The sequence below is a fragment of the Saimiri boliviensis genome, chromosome 13 (genome assembly GCF_048565385.1).
Source record: "Saimiri boliviensis isolate mSaiBol1 chromosome 13, mSaiBol1.pri, whole genome shotgun sequence".
In the NCBI taxonomy this organism is placed as follows: Eukaryota; Metazoa; Chordata; class Mammalia; order Primates; family Cebidae; genus Saimiri; species Saimiri boliviensis.
This window is the reverse complement of record NC_133461.1, coordinates 82,719,705-82,725,704: the sequence shown is the minus strand read 5'-3', so window position 1 is coordinate 82,725,704 and position 6,000 is coordinate 82,719,705. Positions and strand designations below refer to the sequence as shown.

The 6,000-nt window shown below is 38.9% G+C and overlaps 1 protein-coding gene across 3 annotated transcripts in view; it reads right to left on the bottom strand.

Annotated features, from left to right (window-relative positions):
* Nucleotides 1–287: 287 nt before the first annotated feature.
* POFUT3 (protein O-fucosyltransferase 3) overlaps nt 288–6,000 on the bottom strand; it is a 288,699-nt gene continuing 282,986 nt past the window's right edge. For all 3 annotated transcript variants that reach the window (XR_012513206.1, XR_012513207.1, XR_012513208.1), the window contains one exon: nt 288–1,863. The gene's annotated coding sequence lies outside the window, so the exon portion shown is untranslated. The remainder of the gene's footprint in view (nt 1,864–6,000) is intronic.

The following is a 6,000-nucleotide window of genomic DNA, read 5'->3' as shown; positions in this document are numbered from 1 at the left end:
TTTAGCCGGGCATGATTGTGCATGCCTGCAATGCCAGCTACTTGGGAGGCTGAGGCACTAGGATCGCATGAACCCTGGAGGCAGAAGTTGCAGTGAGATGAGATCATGCCACTGCACTCCAGCCTGGGCAACAGAGTTAGACTCTGTCTCAAGAACAAAAAAAAAAAAAAAAAAATTAACCACTTCTTTGGAGTTTTCACTTCTTTTCTATGAACCCCCACCCCCCACCCCAGACACACAAAATTTTAAAAATATTGACATCAAATATTATTTATATGCTTTTTCCACTGTTAATCTATCTTTGTCACTTTAATTTGCAGGTCCTAGGAAAAAGAACGTAAGAAGATAGTGAAAAAGTTCTTCCCTTTTCTACACAGAGATTTCTTCATCCAAGTAATTTTCTACCTTGACTTCACATTAGAATCACTGGGGAGCTTTAAAGAATTCTAACACTCGAGTTGCAACCTAGAACAATTAATATAGAGTCTCTGTAGCAACCTAAGCATCATTTTCATTTTAAAAACTTCCAAGGTAATTCTGTACCAACAAGGTTGAGAACCAATGCCTTATCCATTTGGTGTATGAAATTGTGGAGCAGTGTATAGTTGGCTGGAGGGGCGGTGAAGGTCAAAGCTAGAAAGCAAAGCATATGTTTGGTAATCAATTCAAGGGTCTCATTCCAGAGTAGATGCCAAGAGTACCTGGGAAAGCGTAGCCTACGATAAAGAGTAGCAGAGTGGATTAAAGCAATGTGACCCGGAGCATTTCCAAAGGTGAAATGCATTTCCATATGCTGTGTTTATATACAGCTGTCACAGAACGTGTGCAGGTATGCTGGGAAATAGGACACCTTCCAAAGTCAGTCTCTCCTTCTGACTTCCCAATACATCTCATGTTTGTTTGCTTATTCTGATGCCTATCAATTGTATTCTAATTGTTTAGATGCCTGTCTTTCCTACTATAATAAAAGATTCTTTCTTGAATTACAGGTGTTTGTTTATTTATTTATTTGTTTATTTATTTATTGAGATGGATTCTTGCTCTCTTGCCCAGGCTAGAGTGCAGTGGTGTGATCTTGGCTCACTGCAACCTTTGTCTCCCGGGTTCAGGCAATTCTCCTGCCTCAGCCTCCCTAGAATCTGGGATTATAGGCACACACCACCATACCTGGCTAATTTTTATATTTTTAGTAAAGGCAGGGTTTCACCATGTTGGTTAGGCTGGTCTTAAACTCCTGACCTCAGGTGATCCACTTGCCTCAGTCTCCCATCTTTGCCTACCTGTATGCTTCATGATCTCATATTCCCAATATAATACATCTTTGTTGATAAATGAACTACTTGTTTGCATGCTACATAGTATCTTAGTTTGTTTAGGATGCTATAAGAAAAATACTGTAGACTAGGTGGGGTAAACAACAAATATCTATTTCTCACAGGTCTGGACACTAGGAAGACCAGGATCAAGGTGTTGGTACACTTGGTGTGTGGTAAGGGCCAGCTGCCCAGTTCATAGCTGGCTGTCTTCTTACTGTGTCTTCACTGGGTAGAAAGAGCTCTCTAAGGTCTCTGATAAGAGGACAAATCCCATCTATGAGGTCTCCATCTTCATAACCTAATCACCTCTCCACTCAATTTGTAGTGCATCACAAAGCAAATAACTTCTGTGGTATGTAGGTATTGCAGAGCTTCCATTAGTATTACACATCTGGGCCCTTTGGTTTTTATACTCTGGGTAAATAAGGGAAAGAATAAATCAAATACCTTACTCAGTCAGACCAAGTCTACATTACATCAACACAGCCAGTTGAAAGAAGAGGGAGGCATAATGTTCAGATGAGGCATGCTTCTGTGCCAGGTAGATCTAAAGGTTAAAGACCAGGAGAAAAGATATTTTAATTCTAATCCACGATTTCTAATTAATCTATATAAAAAATCCATTTTTAGAAATTTCTCTAAAAAATGATCTGCTTAAGGGAGGTGACTAGATGATATAAATGAGAGTAAACAGAAATGATTCTGGGAGGAAATATTTTCCATGGCTGCGCCTGCCATATCCAAGTTGTACTGGTTTTCTGTCAAATAAAACTAATGTGTGCTCATAAAAAGAATGATCTGCTTACCCGGTTGCTGCTGTTAAATTCAACTGCTTTAATAACAGAGACGGTGTGTGTATCATAAAACTCTGCAGCTACCTGTTCCAATCCACTAAAGTTCAGTGTGCTCATTTATTCAGTCAACATTTGTTGATCCCAACACAAAGAAATGATCAATGTTTGAGGTGATGGGTCACCTAATTACTCTGATTTGATCATTACTCATTAGATGCATGCATCAAAATATCACATGAACCCCATAAATACATGCAATTATTATATAGCAATAAAAAATTGAAGAAAATATTTGTGGAGAATTCACCATGAGCCATATCTTCACATCCAGCATACCCAAATTCAAATGATTAGTTACTATGTGCTGTCATAGGTTTGTTAAAGGGGATTCAATAGATTAGGCAAACAGATGAGACTTAAGTGGGACTTGACATGAGAATTCATTCATTCAATCATTCATTCAACAAATATGTATAATAACCTACAATGGGCCATGCATTGCATTATTGTATCTTGTCACTACAAGATAGCATTGACTCCTGCTTTCATGGAGTTTACAGTTTAATGGGGGGAGGAAGAGACAGAAATTAGGTAAAACAACAAAGTAGTAAGTGTGAACTGTGATATCTGCAATCGAGGAAAGCAAACAGGGGTCTGAAAGATAACAGGAGAGAAACTAGCTTAGACTGGGTTTTGAGGAAAAGGTCCTCTGAGAATTATCAGTTAAACAGCAACATAGGAATGGAACAGACCGTGGAGGTGGGAAGCAGATAGAGCAAAACCGGATCCTTCTAGAAGGTAGAAAAGCAGCCAGTCAGTCTGTCCCTGCAGAATGAGCAGAGAAGGCAGTCTTGACATTGACCATGAATGGGATTCTATACAGGGATCAGGAGCCAAGGCCAGTGCAGGGGTTGATTGTAAGACAGAAACACAGCCATAGAGAATCTAAGGCAGAGTGGAAGTCTGACTCCAGTGACAGATTCAGTGATATTTTACTTGATTGGAGACTTGAAACAAGCCTCTGGTCTTTCTCCAGAGACACCTTTTCAGCATGGTCTCATCTTATCTCAAAGAGACCAATTCAGTTAAGACTTTAATTCTCCTGTCCAAAGCCCTGTCTTCATCCACCCAGAGGCCTTCAGAACCCATGTTGGCCAACAGTGTGACACCCCTTCTGCAGATCTGGAAATCTGCTGGGGAATTCAAGTTTCTTGCTGTTTGGGAAAGCTGGTCTTCTGGTTCTATGGACTCTTCCATTGGTCTTTCCCCAGAGTCCATATCAGCCTTTTCTGTCGGCCCTGTAGGATCTTCAGCAGAGATTGCAACCACAGACTTTTGATGTAGCCTTATCAAACCAAAGGGAAAGAAGGCTCTGAGTGCTGAAATTGCAACCTAACACAAATATTACAAGCCCACAGAATGGCATACATATACCTGAATATTTCAATAGGGTTTATTTTTAAAGTATTCTGTACAAATGGATGACATTGGATGTAGTTATATAATTTGAAAGAGAAATTTAATGTATTTAAATACACAGCTTTTGGCTTAACTAAGCACTGGAGCACATTTTCTCAGGCTATATTTAGGCAATGAGCTTTCAGGTTTAAGGAATTATGAATTATTGAAAAGCACTTTGCAAAAATTTGGCAGCAATCCCTGAGCCACAGACCGAATCTGATTTTCAAACTTCTAATATTTCTTCAGTGTAACCATCTATGAAAGGAGTGTTCAAGAAAGATCAGAATGCTAAATGGGGTGAGGGTTTTGTAATAACCAAGCAGGTGACATGGCAAAATACAGAAGGAATACAGACTAGCAGTGAGGAGATCTGTGTTTTAATTCCAGTTTTACCTTGAAAGCCATGAAGCCCTGGGTAGCACGGAATCCTTCTGAGTTCTGGTTTTTGTTTTGTTTTGTTTTTTCATTTATAAAGAAGAGAAAACAATGTCTACCCTTCTTGGACTATTGGCTGTGTGTGTGTGTGTGTGTGTGTGTGTGTGTGTGTACATAAAAACTAAAGGATCAAAAAATGAAAAGAATAATAATTGAATGATAAAATATGGAATCAATCTAAGTGTCCATCAATAGAAAAACAGGTAAAGAAAATGTGGTATACATACACAACAGAATGCTGTTCAGCCTTAGAGAAGAATGAAATTCTGTCATTTGTGACAACATGGATAAGCCCAGAGAACATGACACAGAAAGATTAATACTTCATGATCTCATATGCAGAATCTAAAAAAGTCAACCTCATAGAAGCAGAGAGTAAAATGGTGTTTACCAGCGGTTGGGGGCAGGGAGATGTTGGCCAAACGATAAAACATTTAAGTTAAGAGGAATAAAATCAAGAGATCTATTGTACAACAATAACAAAGTATTTCAGGTTTGAAAATGGCTAAGATAATATTAGGTTGACGCAAAAGTAATTGGGTTTTTTGCCATTAAAAGTACTTTAAATGGCAAAACTACTTTAAATGATAAAAGTACTTTAAATGACATCAAATACGTTAAAAGTACTTTTTAAATCACAAAAATGGCAATTACTTTTGCACCAATCTAATAACTTTTCAGTGTTCTTGTCACACAAAAAGTATGTGAGGTCATGCATATATTAAGTACATAGATTTAGTCATTGCACAACTATATATACGTAAAACATCATGTTGTATGTAAGTATATGCAACTTTTATTTATCAAATAAATAAATTAATAAATAATAAGGAAGCTACAAGAAAAACATCAATCTTGGTGGAATCTTAAAGTTTGGCCAGGCAAGGTGGCTCATGCCTGTAATCCCAGCACTTTGGGAGGCTGAGGGAGGTGGATCATTTGAGGTCAGGAGTTCAAGACCAGCCTGGTCAACAGGGCAAAACCCCATCTCTACTAAAAATACAAAACTTACTTAGCCAGGCGTAGTGGCACATGCCTGTAATCCCAGCTACTGGGGAGGCTGAGGCAGGAGAATTGCTTGAAGAGGCAGAGGTTGCAGTGAGCCAAGATCTCACCATTGTACTCTAGCCTAGGCAAAGAAGTGAGACTCCATCAAAAGAAAGAAAAAGAAAGAAGGAAAGAGAGAGAGAGAGAGAGAGAGAGAGAAAGAAAGAAAGAAAGAAGGAAAGAAGGAAGGAAGGAAGGAAAGAAAGAAAAAAAGAAAGAGAAAGAAAGAGGGAGGGAGGGAGGGAAGGAAAGAAAGAAAAAGAAGAAAAGAAAGGAAAGAAAAGAAAAGAAAGAGAGAGAGGGGAATGAAGGAAGGACCCTTTCCTGAATTGCACAAAAGTTTGCTTTTCTGGTAGCCTCTCTTCATAGTTTCTTTCTTGATCTGTGTAAACCCATCTTTAGTTCTAGAATATGACTTGAGATATTTTCTGCTGCACCTAAGAATCTCATGTTCACCTTCAACTTCTTGAAACAGAGACCTTCTGTCCCTCCAGGAATCTGCTCAAATTCTGGGAAGCATGTAGTCCCTTCCCAACATGACAACTTTCTCCTAGTTCTACCATGAGGGAAATCTGCCACTTCTCTCCACCTGTCTCTTGTCCTATCTATTTCTCAAGTTGGGAGTCAAATCTCCCATGCTCTGCCTCTCAACTGTTAGAGGGACCACATCGTGGATGGCTTCCTGAACAGTGCCTTCATCAGGTGAGAGATGAGCTGTATAGCAGACATCATGTTTTATGTGAATGGAGATGTTCTCTCCTTCAGAAATCTTCCCACACCGTATTGTACTGTCAAACTAACTGATGATAATTTGAGCTTTAAAGAACTGGTATTCAAAATTTCTATTCTTAAATTCTGAATATATCGATTGGTCTTCCATTCCCTTTGTACCTACTTATATCATGTTGATGTCTTTCGTCAACATCCTATTACAGATGGAAAGGACC